Below are 16,129 nucleotides of genomic sequence, written 5' to 3'. Positions count from 1 at the left end.
TGATTTGGTTTGAACGTTTGTGGAGTTTTTATGATCTTGTCTAACTAATTCTTGATCTCGTTTACCGTGTTACTGCTCATTATATCAGCTGGAAGTCTGTTCCATGTATTTGCTATTTTGTATGTAAAGAAATTGCCATATTGAGTGGCGTTGTGTCTTCTCAATTCCAGTTTGTATCCATTACCTTTGTACTGATTTGTGCCAAGAGTAAATAGATTGTTGAAATCCGCATTGGTTATTCCTTTAGGAATTTCGAATGCCTCTATTAACTGTCCTCTTAGTCGTCGAGTTTGTAGATCAAATAAAGTCAAATGTTTCATCCTACGTCTATATCCAAATTGTGTTCGTGTTGGAGCTAGTTTGGTGACTGTAGTAGCAGTAGTAGCAGTAATAATAGTAGTAATAGTAATAGTAGTAGTTGTAGTTTATTTTACAGTGTCCATTAGCATGCTCAGTTAGGTTAGAATTTGTTTTGCAAGATATTAAACGTTGATATCTTTCTCTCATTAATTTTTTTTGGAGTTTTTCATCTTTATTGTTGAATCTCTCTCTCTCTCTCTCTCTCTCTCTCTCTCTCTCTCTCTCTCTCTCTCTCTCTCTCCATAATAGTAAACGTTGATATTTTCATTATTGTTAGTTTGTCATCTCTTCAATCAAAAACTCTCTCTCTCTCTCTCTCTCTCTCTCTCTCTCTCTCTCTCTCTCTCTCTCCATAATATTAAACGTTGATATCTTTCTCTCCTTATTGAATTTTTTAATAGTTTTTCATCTCAATTGTTAAACTGCACACTGGAATTAAAAAGATACAACACCACTCAATGTGGCAATTTCTTTCCATACAAAATAGCAAATACTTGGAATAGACTTCCAGCGGAGGTAGTAAAGAGTAACACAGTAAACGAGTTCAATTATAAGTTAGACAAGATCATAAGAACTCTCTAAATGCTTAAAGTAAATCGCTCTACCAAAGAGCAAGTGGAGTCTCTGCGGATCGACTAAAAAGTCTTTGAGACATCCAAAATCTCTCTCTCTCTCTCTCTCTCTCTCTCTCTCTCTCTCTCTCTCTCTCTCTCTCTTTTCGCGGCCTCTTGAAATATCTTCCTTCAAGATTATATATCATATCTTTAGGGAATTACAGTCTCTGTAAATATTGGAGAAACTTTTTGTGACAAGTCTTCTTAATGGTGATATTTTTCTATCGCGTCTGATTTTATTCGTTTTCCCATAATTTTTTTCTCTCTTTTTCTCTCTCTCTCTCTCTCTCTCTCTCTCTCTCTCTCTCTCTCTCTCTCTCTCTCTCTCTCTCTCTCATATATATACATATAGTTATATATATAGTTATATGTGTGTGTGTGAATATATATCATTAACACTCGTGATTTTAATCAACGTAAATATCAACTACAATGGTATTTAATACCGTATTTTACCTTGGGAATATATCACTATTACCATAAAGGAATTTCAGTGGATATATATTCCCAAGGTAGAATTCGGTAGTAAATGCCCTTGTGGATGATATGTATATATATATATATATATATATATATATATATATATATATATATATATATATATATATATATATATCAATTTTCCTTATTCCTATTTTCTTATATTTTGCCCATTTCCTTCCAGTGTTATTAATCTTCTAACTCTTTTTTTACCTTTTTTTCATTTTATTATTTCTTCCGTTTTCTTTTTTTTTCCACTGTCATGTTTTCTTTATATAGATTTTACTTGTTATTAGTATTTTCTTTTTACTTTGTTTTGCTTTTCGTTGTTAAAACTAATTTTCGATTGTGTTACCTCGTAACATCTCTTCGATTTTGATAAAAATTTTAGGATGGGCCCATATACTGAATTATTAAAAAGTATATAGACTATGTCCATGAGAGAGAGAGAGAGAGAGAGAGAGAGAGAGAGAGAGAGAGAGAGAGAGAGATCTTAGTTGTATTACAATATCTCAAACAATATTAAAATACATTATTTGATATTCTGTTTGTCTACTTGAGATTAAATGGTCAATTAAAATGCTCTCATATCAGAAGAAAAATAAAATAAAAACAGAATATATTTGATTCTGATCAAAGCTGAAATAACATTGAAAATCATTTTTAAAATTTCGAAAAATTATATGAAATGCTTAATAAAATGCGATTATATAATCCCGTTTGCGTAACTCAACCTGAAAGACAACAATATACTGCGTGTCCTTGACCAACATACGTCGATATTTTATTTTTTTTTGCATTCGGTTGATAAAGTTTTGCAATGCTCCAAATATTTCTCGGATGGAGTTCATCTTCCTAAAGGAGATGTTGTTCTCTTGTTATTGTTTGGCTGTTATCTTGTTGTAGCCAGGTTGTAGGTTGGCCTGGGCACCAGCCGGCCGTTGAGATACTACCGCTAGAGAGTTATGGGGTCCTTTGACTGGCTAGACAGTACTACATAGGACCGTTCTCTCTGGTTACGGTTCCTTCCCTTTGCCCACACAGACACCGAATAGTCTGGCCTATTCTTTACAGATTCTTCTCTGTCCTTATACACCTGACAACACTGTGGTTACAAAACAATTCTTCTTCACCCAAGGGGTTAACTACTGCACTGTAATTGTTTAGTGGCTACTTTCCTCTTGGTAAGGGTAGAAGAGACTCTTTAGCTATGGTAAGCAGCTCTTCTAGGAGAAGGACACTCCAAAATCAAACCATTGTTCTCTATTCTTGGGTAGTGCCATAGCCTCTGTACCATGGTCTTACACTGCCTTGGGTTAGAGTTGTCTTGGTTGAGGGGACACTCGTGCACACTTTTCTATCTAGTTTCTCTTCCTCTTGTTTTGTTGAAGTTTTTATAGTTTATATGGGAAATATTTATTTTGATATTGTTACTATTCTTGAAATATATTATTTTTCCTTGTTTCTTTTCCTCACTGGGCTGTTTTCCCTGTTGGGACCCCTGGGCTTATAGCATTGTGCTTTTCCAACTAGGGTTGTAGCTTAGCATTTAATAATAATAATAATAGTAATAGTTGAGTCTTGTAATTGTTGCGTGACGGCAGGTCGATAACAAGAAATTTTATTTAGAGGCATCACTGGTATTTATAGGTCTCCGAGGGGTCACATAAGGGTGACTATTGCGTGCAGTCTAATGACGGTTGTAGTGTCGAAGAAAACGTATAGAGGACATACTTATTTATTTGTATGTACGTTGCTTACGCTTTTAATTACAGCTTGCAGTCTGCTTCTTCTTTCCCACCGTTATCTTTGACATAAGGGGTCGGTTGCCTGATCAGCTCTATAATAGGATGGAACATGATTTATAATTTGGCTGAGGGTTTTTAAGATTGCATACCTTTGTACTCAACCACAGTTATTGGCGGTGGGCCTAACCTTTGACTAAATAGTCCAACTGCAAGGCTACAGTTTCCATAGTTATTGGCAGTGGGCCTCCTAGCCTTTTGCTAAAGAGCACGTCTGCAAGGCAGCAGCTGTCCCTTTAGTCACTTTCTACGACCCGCAGGACCTACGCTGGTAGTATTCTTGCACCCTTACCACGTGGGTGCTAATTAAAGCTCGGAGTTGTCTCTCTGCATTTCTTATTTCAGTTGCCTCTTGTCGTTGCCTATTACAGTTGTGTCTTGATTGTCTCTAATAATTTATACTTATAATTGTCTCTTACATTTGCGCTTTGTATTTGCCTCGTATGATTACTTCTAGCAGTTGCTGCTTGCAGTTTGCTCTTGTCATTTTTTTTTTTATAATCGTAAGCACTTATACGACACTTACACTTCGTACGTATTATTGTTTCTTCCATATGCATTTTATAATTATTTTGTAGTTTCTGCTTACTGTGCTCTCTTCTAAAACCCGTTTATAATTTTATCGCTTAACTTTAGCTTTCAATTACATCTTGTAGTTTCCCTTTGCCATTATATTCATTCTCCTCCTCTCCTGAGTCTGACACTTCATCACACAATAAGATTAAGTCCGCTTGAATTTTTCATGAAATTATGGCCTGCCACAACCACTTCCAATTATTTATTGCTGCAGCTTGCAACGGTCTGAACGTAACTTGTCTCTTGCAACTGTAGAGTCAAGTTAATCACATTGCAAAGCTAGCCGTTGACCTCAGAAAGGAGGCTTTATTTCCGTGTGACAGTGGCCGGCCTTTGAACGCCTGTCTCGTTCAATGATCGTGTTTACAGCATCGATTACCAAAGTTCTGCGAAACGCCGTTTGATGGAGTTACATCAATCAATTGGCAAATATTTACTTTGAATTAATTGGAATTCAAATTATTTAGAAAATCTATATTAGTGAATTGAACCATGATAGAATTTATTGTAGTTCTTTTTAGTATTGTAGTTATTTGATAATATTATTTAAGATTAATCTAGTGACTTCTTGGTCTAAATTAAAGGGAGTCGGTCAAATGCAATGCAGCTTTTGTCGTTTCCCTCTCATAGTTCTTTAGTCTTGGGTAGTGCCATAGCCTCTGTACCATGGTCTTCCACTGTCTTGGGTTAGTTCTCTTGCTTGAGGGTACACTCGTGCCCACTATTCTGTCTGATTTCTCTTCTTCTTGTTTTGTTAAAGTTTTATATAGTTTATATAGGAAATATTTATTTTGTTGGTGGTGGTGTTCTTAAAATATTTTATTTTTCCTTGTTTCATTTCCTCACAGGGCTACTTTTTCCTGTTGGAGCCCTTGGGCTTATAGCACCTTGCTTTCAACTAGGGTTGTAGCTTAGCTAATAATAATAATAATAATAATAATGATAATAATAATAATAATAATAATAATAATGATAATAATGATAATAGTACGCTTATAAACTAGCTTTGAATTAGCTCAGCCGTATTTAACTTGGTCTCCAAGGACTTCGTCCTTTGATTTAGTTTTTTATCTGTGCCCATTCTGCCTTGTCAGATGGGTCTTTTTAGTTGAAAGGGAAATATGATTGCGAGATTTCAAAGCGCAAATTAAAGTGTTTCCATATCTAAAGGGCTCTCGCATAGTTATGATATTGAAAAGTAATTCTTTAAACCGGTATCCTTACGTATAGAATATGTTCCCCTATGAGAGTATTCAACTTTCAATAGGCCAAGTAATCTTGACTCCATTTTTTTATATCTTATAATAATGCACATCTCTTTTACCCTTACCAAGAGGAAAGTAGTCACTGAATAATTACATTGCAGTAGTTAATCCCTTGAGCGAAGAAGAATTGTTTGGTAAAAATCAGATCTGTGTTGTCAGGTGTATGAGGACGGAAGAGAATATGGTAAGAATAGGCCAGACTATTCGTGTATATGTAGGCAAAGACAATATGAGCCATAACGAAAGAGAAGGATCCAATGTATTACTGTCTGGCCAGTCAAAGGACCCAATAACTCTCTAGCGGTAGCATCTCAACGGCTGCCTGGTGCCCAAGCCATCTTACTACCTAGAAATATTGAGTATATTGGCCGCTTGTACTTCAATGAATATATTCAGTTTCCAGTAACAGTGACCTTGAAACAATGATTCTAACACTTTTTAGATAAACTTATCTTGCAAGTTTGAATTCAGATTTTTTGAAATTTATAAGCCTTAAAGATGTTTATATGATGAGATGATGTATGCATTAGTCCCTCAAACCCCCCATCCTTAGCTCACAAGGATGGTAAGGTTGCAGCGACCAAAGGAACTAACGAGTTTCGGCGGTACTCGAACCCCAGTCTGGCGTTCACCAGTCAGGGACGTTACTACATATATCTACAAGACTTATTGTCGTTAAACATAAGAATTTAAAATTTACACATTCCCTTAATTATATTGTGGTTCCTGAATGAAATGAGACATTTCTTCTTTCCAACTATAACTCCATTTACAGTTTTTGAGATGTATTAACAGACAAACATATGGACAGACACCCAAACAAATAAAACAGCCCACTACGGAAGCTTAAAATACCAAAAGCTGGAAATACCATAAAATGAAGATACCCTAAGTTGAAAATTCCCTAAGCTAGACAATAACCTAAGTTGGACAATACCATATGCTGGAAATACCCTAAGCTTAAAGGAAATATTCTTAGCTGGAAATACCCTAAGTTGAATATAACCTAAGCTGGACAATACCCTAAACTGAAAATACCTTGAGTTGAAAATATTTTAAGCTGAAAATACCTAAGCTGGACAATACCATATTCTGAAAATACCACAAGCTGGAAATGCCTTGAGCTGAAAATAACCTAAGCTGAAAATGTCCTTAACTGGAAATATCCTTAGCTGGAAATATCTTAGTTGAAAATACCTTAAGCTGAAAATATCCTGAGCTGAAAATACCCTAAGCTGGACAATCTCATAACCTGAAAATACCCTAAGCTGAAAATAATCTAAGTGGAAAATAGTCTAAGCGAAAAATGCCCTAAACTGGAATTATTCTTATCTGAAAATACCATGAGCAGAAAATATCCTAAGCTTAAAATACCCCAAGCTTAAAATACCATAAGCTAGAAAACCCCCAAGCTGGAAATAACAATTCAAAAATATCCTAAGGTGGAAATATTCAAAGCTAGAAATATCCTACTGAATAAATCCTCACAAAAGATGGAATACATGAGCTCACCGGAGAATAGCCAACGCAGTGTCGTCTCTGGGTTACGAGAAGCACCCAAGTCAAGATTTCAGAAACGAATGACACTCAGCGAATTTTCATAAGATGCAGAAGGCAAAATGTGAATGGGAAATGTCAGATAAGTTTGCCAGGGAATGAGAAAATGTTTCCTACCCGACTTAAGAGTAGAGGTAACAAATAAGAGTAAGGGTTAGGGGCTGTGTGAGGAAAGATGAGTTTTAGGTAGAATTATGATATTTACAAAATATTTAATGAGGAAGAAAGTTATTTTGATACGAAATTTGGTGTAAAATAATGATATTTACGAAATACGTAAATTGGTGTAAGTAATGATATTTACGAAATATTTTGAGGAAGAAAGTGATTTGAATACGAAATTTGGTGGAGAATAATGATATTTACGAAATAGTGAAGAATGAATTTATTAAATACGTGTAAGTAATGATACTTAACGAAAGATTGAATGAGGAAGGAAATTATTAATTACGAAATTTGTGTAAAATACTGATATTTACGAAATACTTAATGAGGAAGGGAGTTATTAATTACGAAAATTTGTGTAAAATAAAAATATTTAAGAAATTTTTAATGACTTTAATGAGAACGTAGTAATATATACGAAATATTTAATGAGGAAGAAAGTTATTTAGATACGAAATTTGGTGTAAAATAATATTCACGAAGTATTTAATGAGGAAGGAATTTATTTAAATACGAAAATTGGTGTAAAATAGTATTTACGAAATATTTAATTAAGAGGGAAGTATTTTAGATAGGAAAATTGGTGTCACCAAAATATAATTTATTAGCTATAGAACCGAGTGTTTATTTTAAAGGGTATTTAACAATAAAACAACCCAGCCACTGAGGGGGGCAAGCCAGCCTCAACTTGTTGCCGGTCAAAAGGATTATCCGGTGATGAAGTGGGGGACAGAGGTAGATGGAGAAAGCTGACCAGAAACATTGACCCCACATAGAAGTGGGAAAAGATGTAGACAAAGAAGAAGAAGAAGAAGAAGATTTAACATAATAAAACATAAAAAATACGTAAGAGTTAAATGGGAATATTATGGAATAACGAAATTACTTAACAACGTGTTAGTATTTTAAACAGAATAACCACGACGCTAGATGAATAAAATATTAGTCATATGGAATTGTAATTTTGAGAGTTACGAACGAAAGGGATATTGAAGTAGAGTATTTCATTTGTGTGAGAACTGCCAATTATCAGAATAGGTTAATAAGATCATTTGATTTCTTTTAAAGGTTTAAAAGCCGCTCATGAATGGCAGGGTCAAGGGACAGTGACATTGCCCTATCGAGTAGAACAATGCCCTAGAGACTGACCATATATACATATGATCAGCGCCCAAGTCCCCTCTCCACCCAAGCTAGGACCAAGGAGGGCCTGGCCATGTCTGCTGATGATTCAGCAGATAGACCTATAGGCTCCCCCAAATCCCGCATCCTTCGCTCACAAGGATGGTAAGGTTGCAGCGACCAAAGAAACTTTGAGCGGGATTCAAACCCCAGTCTGGCGTTTACCAGTCAGGGACGTTACCACATCGGCCACCACAAAGGAATATGGAGTTACTGAATAAACGAATCTGCGAGTGATAAAAAAGAGGAATTGAAAAGAGGTTCTTTAGATGAGAGAAAATTAGTTACAAAATATAAGAAATCTCAAGTAATAATGAGAGTGGCAGAAACTAAAAGCGTAAAGGTACGCAGTTATTAAGTAGAAAAATAGATTAACTACTACTTGAAAAGTATGGTAAAAAAAAAAAAGTTCAGTTGGTTCCAATAAAGAGGATAAATAAGAGAAAAGGAGGTTAACAAGGAAGAGAAGAGCAATAGAGAAACTATTGCACCAGGTGGGACAAAGGCTCTTTTCAGATCAGAGAATGGTTTGTTGGGCCAAAATGTTTAAAGAAAACATTGAAAGAGAAATTTGGAACAATCAGGAGAACGTTAGAACAAGGACGCAAAAGCTCATAGTAGAATAAAAGAAAGAGGAACCTTTCTTTTCACAGAAAGATTGAACCAGGATTCCGACGGAAATAGAGACACCTTTGAAAGAATGATTGATAGAAATGTGTAGAAACGTCGAAGCAGAAAGAGCTTGGTATCACTGGAACCTGAATTGTGGAGCAAAAACGTTAGAAAGAAACATTGTGGGAATTCTACACCGTTTCATTTCTTCCGTACAGAGAATAAGAAAGATAGGGGAAGAAAAGTGAGAATTTCTTGGGAAAAGGGATTGGTAAAGACTGGATCAAGAAAGGAAGAAATAGACGAGCCTTTATGTAAACCTGTAAAAACAAGGGAGTGTCCATTTCACCTAGATCTCTGTAACTGCATTTTTAGTTGCGAGAATTTTAAGGGGACAGAATCCCCTTTTATAAAAAGTAGATCTCCTAGGAAATGGCATTGGATTGTGAAGGTTACACTAGATTATTACAAGTAACTAATTTAGACCCTAGGTATTACTAGAATCCTATTAGCCTCTGTGAAGCTTCGTCTATGATTTTGGTCTATAGTCCCATCCCCTGTGTGAGTGAAGCCGTTGGGTGATAACTGAGACGCGAGGTGAATGCAACTAAACTTTTATTAAACAATCATTGAGTTTTTATACAGCGATTTGCGAGCTAGAACGTCACAAAAATTCAAACACGAAAAAGTTGTACTAGCATGAAATCACAGGATGGTCTATTAACAGTGCAGGGAAGAGCGAGTGATAAGATAAAAAATCAAAACCGTTATAGTGTACGAGCGTGTATGAAACGCGTACGATACGGCTCAAACACTTCAGAACGAGAAGGCTAGGCACGGTTGGAGCTAGCCCTTCGTGTGGAGGTGTGAGAGGATGGAATATTTAGATTATTTCTAGTTGTTTTATGTAACAGAAAATATATATATGAAATTCCCTAACTTAGTTTTTTGGGTCGACAACTTGAATAGTTATACGAGTAACAATGACCAGACTTCATATGGTAACAGTTATATAATAAAATGAAAAGATTGAATATTACCGGTGGCGTACAAAAATAGGATTTTATGGCATATCTTAAGAGCATATACACTTTTTTTTTTACAACAATCTGGAGAAATCTCTGTAGTACAGTATTCAATGAAAGAAATATAAAAGTCACTTGGGTGCTGCTTTCAGACAAGAGCGCTGGTCTATATTATACAATTGGTTTGGATCAACAGATTAAAACACTTTCTGGGTAACAGCAGTCTACTGAATTTAGAGGTATCTCAACAATGCTGTATTCCATTAAAGATACACGAAAGACACTTAAAGTTTTGCTTTCAGACAAGAGCACTGGTGTATAATATACAATAAGTTTCGATCAGCCGATTGATACAAACTTAAGTGACGTTTACAGCAGGTTATGTAAAAGTTTATTCTTCATAATAGCCCGAGTAACAAAAACCTCGATCATACAGACTTCTTAACAATTCTGTAACCATCAGTAATTTAAGCTAAAAATGGTTCTAGACTTGAACGCTTACAGTAATAGACCTAGTGACAAAAAACATAGTTCTATGGAGACGTAATGTCACCCAAAATGCTGTTTAGGGATCACCGCCCCGAAAATGTTGCTAAGAGTTGGGTAGGGTACTATATACTACGAGCCTTTTTAGACCTTTCCAACGACCCCAAGAGCACCTCTTAACTCCTCGTAGTTCCTGATATACGCATACCCCTTATTTTCGCGTCCTGTCCCTTATACCTTGACGTAGTGCACTGATCTTCTCCACCGCCATATTCAGGACCTCGAGACCTTTCCAACAAGCCCAAGAACACCTCCAACTCCCTGTGGTTGGTGAGATACGCATACCCCGTAATTTACGGTTTTCGCGTCGCTACCCCTTATAGGGAGGGGCACGCCCATCACCACACCCCCTATACGTTGCGGGACCTCGAGACCTTTCCAATAAGCCCAAGAACGCCTCTTAACTCCTTATGGTTGCTGAGAAACTTTTACTTTAAAAAAACGTCTATGGTTTATGGGTTTTTTTTTTTCACCTGTTAATATAGGACCTTACGGGAAGACCCCTAGGAAAGGAGAAGAGATTGGGTTTTTTTGTGGACCGGATGTTCCGCCCGGCCCTTGTTAATCACTTTAGTTAATTACCGAGATCAGAGATACAGGAAAACAGAGGTGACTAGAGAGGCACTCAGTAGAGCGCAGACCTTCGCAGCTTACAGTATTTCTCGACCCTTTGCTAGACCTTTACCTCGACCTTTGACCTTAACATGTATCAATTGACGTGGCTTTTCCTACACAAATATGAGTCAAGTTTGAAGTCTCTGTGACAACGATGTCCAAACTTATGGCTGATTACGTGAATTGGCCATTTTGCTTGATCGTGACCTTGACCTTCCAGATTTTTACATAATAGTTAACCCCTACAAGTTTTATTACTCTATGATTAAAATTGTGGCTAGGAAGCTGTTCACAATCACACACACACACACACACACACACAAACACACAAACATGGGCGAAAACATAACCGCCTTCCAACTTCGTTGGCAGAGTTAATTAACTTTCCGGAACCGGAAGGAAACCTTAATCTTTCATAGACATCTCGTCAGTAGACTGACCTATGTGTCTCCCTTCGATGTTGACCAAGGTATGCATCCTTTGGGCGCCGCCTTCCGTGATATTTCACGAAACGTGGCATCAAAATGCTTCTCGTTAAGGATCTTTTTAAGATAATTTTACGTTTTCATAATTATTTCATAAATTATTCCCATTCACTTGATAAATAAAAAGAAATTGAAGATAATTTCACGTTTTTATAATGATATAGAAGAAAAATAAGTTATTCCCATTCACTTGATAAAAAAAATCAACTATATATGTATTGCTGTATATATACACTGTATATTTTATATATGTGTATATATATATATATATATATATATATATATATATACAGTATATATATATATATATATATATATATATATATATATATATATATATATATATATACAGTATATATATATATATATATATATATATACAGTATATATATATATATATATATATATATATATATATATATATATACAGTATATATATATATATATATATATATATATATATATATATATATATATATATTTATATATGTGTGTGTATTCACTATATATATACACAAATATATAAAATATACAATGTATATATACAGTAATATATATATATATATATATATATATATATATATATATATATATATATATATATTTCACTGTATACATACTTATTTTTATACATGTCTATACACGTGTGTGTGCACGCGCGTGCTGGTGTTTACTTGTTTGCACTGTACGTGTGTGTGTTAGATTGGATGTTGGTTTGCATATGAGCGTACAATTATTTATTATGCTCTCTGCTCCTCCTGGGATCATAAAACCCTCAAGAATTTGTTCTCTCTCTCTCTCTCTCTCTCTCTCTCTCTCTCTCTCTCTCTCTCTCTCTCTCTCTCTCTCTCTCTCGCGACCGTTAATGTCAGCTCTATAATGATACTCATAACCAATTCTGCTTCCAGTTCATTTTTAGGTTTCCATTAACAGCGGAAACAGATGTCTACTTGACCCCCTTTATCGTGTGTCATATTTGGCCGCTGATTCAAGTCGTATTTTCCTGTGCAGTTTTGACGGGATTTCTTTAAAAATTTCCTCACTACTTTTGAATTTACACAGTTCTTTTAAAAGTTTAAAGGTCGCTCATGAGTTACAGAGGGAAGGGACAGTGACAACTTGTATTTTTCTGTGCAATTTGGGGGGAATTTCTTTTTAAAAAATTCCTCGCATTTGAATTTACATTTCTTTGAGAAGTTTAAAGGTCGCTCATGAATGGTAGAGGCAAGGGACAGTGACAATGGCCTAGCAGCAAAATGCCCTAGAGACTGACCATATATACCTATGATTAGCGCTTAAGCCCCCTCTCCACCCGAACTAGGACCAGGGAGGGCCAGACAATGGCTGCTGATGACTCAGCAGGTGAATCTATAGCCTCCCCAAAACGTCCCATCCTTAGCTCACAAGGATGGTGAGGTTGCACACACTTCAAGAAATTGGTCTAGCTTGAGCGGGACTCGAACCCCAGTCCGGTAGAGTGCCAGACAGTTTCTAAAAGGTTACCTCGAATGAAAATTTCTTTTATTTAATATATTTAGCATTCAAAGTTTATTTAGGATTAGATGTTATACTGTAGTTTGTTAATTGATTTTTTCCCGTCTTTTTTTCAGATTTTTTTCGCTATTTCTTCATCTTTTGTATTTGTGGTTAATTGTATTTCTTCTATTTATTAACGTTCATGATTCATAAAATTTCATGATAATTAAATGTGATTCTATATTTAATCCATTTGTTGCTTAGTTTATCGTTTCCCACCTTTTTCTTATTTTTTCATCTATTAATTGATCGTCTGCATTTACTCTGATTTTTCCCGGATACCAAAATATTTTCATATATATTTTCCAAGAGTCAATTGCAATTCTTTCATTTCATAAGGTTAATGATTTATAAAATTTCAAGATGATAAAATGTGATTTTATATTTCATCTATTTGAGTGTTTCGTTTATCATTTCCACTTTTTTTTATTTATTTTTTTTTTAATCTGATTTTCCCAGATGCCAAAATATTTTCCAAATTTTTTCCAAAAGTTTTATTCTTCGTTTTATATAACGTTTCCCTCCTTGCTCACCATCCTTTATCCACATCCTATCCCAAACCACCTACAAATAGAAGTTACAGATCATCCCACAACCTAAATCACTTGCAACCTAAAAAAATCAACCAAAAACCTACGGGGGCTGCAAGTGTGCAAGAGCCCGTGCAATCAAAAAAAAAAAATCCTCCTGCTCTTCATAATACAATAAAAACTCAACATCTTATTTATGAGGAATAGAAACATTTACTGTATTACGTAATCTCCGTTACATCCTCTTTAAAGGTTTAAAGGCCTCTCATGAATGGCAGAGGCAAGGGACTGTGACATTGCCCTATTAAGCAGGACACTGCCCTAGAGACTGACTATATATCATATGATCAGCGCCCAAGCCCCCTCTCCTCCTCTCCCCCTCTCCCTTGCTAGGGTAAGGGAGGGCCAGGCAATGACTGCTGATGACTCAGCAAATAGAGAATTAGGCTCCTCCAAACCCCCCCCCCCAACCTCGGCTCACAAGGATGATAAGGTTGCAGACACTAATAGCACTAACGAGACTGAGCGGGACTCGAAACCCCCGACTGGCAAACACCAGGAAGAGACGTTATCAATCAGGCCACAACAAATTTCATAACTATCTTTTCCAAATTCCGGACAGTTTGTTTTTTTTTTTTTTTTTGCTCTCTTAAGTGTCCCCCCCCCCCTTCGTCTTTATTCCGTCTTTCCTCCTTTATTGGATTCCTTCTGTTTCCAATGTTTGTTTTGGTCTCTTACAAGCGGATAAACAAATGTTGAAATCCCTTTAAAGTAGGTCAAATCCGGAAATACTTTTTGTGGATTAGGAACGCTAGTTTAGAGCCACTGCAATACCGAATTTATGTTGTTTTGAGAGAGAGAGATGTTTTGAGAGAGAGAGAGAGAGAGAGAGAGAGAGAGAGAGAGAATATATAAATCATATGAATTTCTCCCTAGGGCAGTGCTAAGGTTCTTCATAAATTTTAGTTTATATACACTCGCTCACTCAATATTTATATATATATATATATATATATAATGTATATATATATAATGTGTATATATATATATATATATATTGTATGTGTGTGAGAAAGAGATTTGAGTTAAAAGGTATCAAATAAAAAGAAGCAGGCTGTGTTATTAGACAGATAATGAAAGGAGCTGTAAATATTAATTATGAAAAAAGTAGAAAAGAAAATTAAGGGACAGAGAGAGAGAGAGAGAGAGAGAGAGAGAGAGAGACCTTAAATCCCTCATGATGAAATTGGAACAAAATGAATATAACTAAACCAATATGCTGTATTAAGAGACAAATTAAAGAAAACGAAAGAGACAGAAATTTAGAGCAAGTAATAACGGAAAATGTCTAAAGATATTTAAATTTAAATCAAAGAACTGAGACGGCGTAACTGAGAGAGAGAGAGAGAGGAGAGAGAGAGAGAGAGAGAGAGAGAGAGAGAGAGAGAGAGACCTCATTTGAATAAATGGTCTGGCTCCTAACTCTTATCTCGGTGGAGTTTTATATGATTAGAACCGGTAACGTGAAAATTACTTAACAACTAAATTACTTCCCTTTCACCATTAATAAAGTTCCAGATGAACGGTTACTTTCAGTTTTCATAGATTGAATCTTTTTGAGTTTCCATTTCGGGGATTTTTTTTCCTTTTTAATTACTTTGTTCTGATAAGGATAAGACTTTTCTCTTAGATAAAATTGTAACAAAGTCTTTTGATGTTTCCGGTAGTGAGTCGGCCGTGTTGTTGAGAGAGAGAGAGAGAGAGAGAGAGAGAGAGAGAGAGAGAGAGAGATTTAGTTTTATATTTAGGGTTGTGGCAACCTGGTGGATGACGTCACTGAATCACGATCCGTGGGTCGAAAATGTCTTTACGGTTCATAATCTCATCTTTCCTGTGAGCATAGAGGTATAGGTTTACCTGCCTAATCATTAACAGGCATTGCCTAGCCCTCCGTGGTCCTAGCTTGGGTGGAGATGGGACTCGGGCCCTGATTATGTATATATATATATATATATATATATATATATATATATATATATATATATATATATATATATATATATATATATTCGATCTCTAGGACAGTTTTCTCCAAACATTTCAGCTTATTGTAGCCTTTATTATCTTCTCCTACTGTTACTTAGCGCCCCTCCCCCTCCACGGTTGAACAAATTCATGTTTATTTATGATAATGCAAATAATATATTATAAAAAGTCTGCATTGTATGAGTTTTGATAATCAAATACCAAATTATTACACAAATAAAAAGGATTTAATAAAAAATACTTGGACATTATTCCCACAACTTACTGTGAGATGATGCTGATGTTCACTTTTGATGATTTCCAGGCGACTGAAATGATCAGGCTTTGTGCCTCGCAAACATAGGTAAACCCGAATGGCAAAAGTTTATCTAAAGCCATTTTTCCCAAGTCAGGGTGCTCTTTCATCACAGAGCTCCAGAAGTTTAGTGACATTTGACCTTTTGAATATCAGTTTTAGGCCACGGAAACAAATAGGGAGTTTCTTGTGTGCTGAAAAGAGAAATTGATTTGTAATAACTGGTTGGAAACAAAGCAAGAAAATTGAGCCGATTAATAACGGGATATTCTTGACCGGTTTTGAACTCTTGTATGTGTGTGTGCGTATGTGTGTGTGGGTGTACACGTTCCTTGTGTGTTCACGAACCCGTATGATCTATGTTGCGTAAGCCTGAAGGTACGCGGACCCCAGTTAGGACAACACTGCCCTAGGACACTACTCTGTCCCTTGTCT

Source organism: Palaemon carinicauda, chromosome 28, assembly GCF_036898095.1.
Source record: "Palaemon carinicauda isolate YSFRI2023 chromosome 28, ASM3689809v2, whole genome shotgun sequence".
NCBI lineage: Eukaryota > Metazoa > Arthropoda > Malacostraca > Decapoda > Palaemonidae > Palaemon > Palaemon carinicauda.
Note: the sequence above shows the minus strand (reverse complement) of the source record.